The sequence below is a fragment of the Sinocyclocheilus anshuiensis genome, unplaced genomic scaffold (genome assembly GCF_001515605.1).
Source record: "Sinocyclocheilus anshuiensis isolate Anshui unplaced genomic scaffold, SAMN03320099.WGS_v1.1 scaffold7475, whole genome shotgun sequence".
In the NCBI taxonomy this organism is placed as follows: Eukaryota; Metazoa; Chordata; class Actinopteri; order Cypriniformes; family Cyprinidae; genus Sinocyclocheilus; species Sinocyclocheilus anshuiensis.
The window spans coordinates 4,057-4,331 of NW_015548691.1; positions in this window are offsets into that span (position 1 = coordinate 4,057).

The window sequence follows — 275 nt, forward strand, 5'->3', positions numbered from 1 at the left end:
AGCATCAATTCAGTCGCATCTTCCTCTAACTTAATATGTTAAGGTAAATTTCGGATTTCTGCTTACTAAATGATTTGCATATATGCTGGCCTATCTACACGGCCTGAAATTTGGATTTCAGGTTGCGGGTATTGAATACAGTGTTAACTCACGCAAGTGCCACGTTCGGTAAATTCCCTCACTTATGAGACGCGCGATCTGCGCTGCCTCGTCTCTCTCTCGCGTGCGTTCTGCAGCGGTCACTTGGATAAGTCGTTGTTGCTTGTTGAACTTGT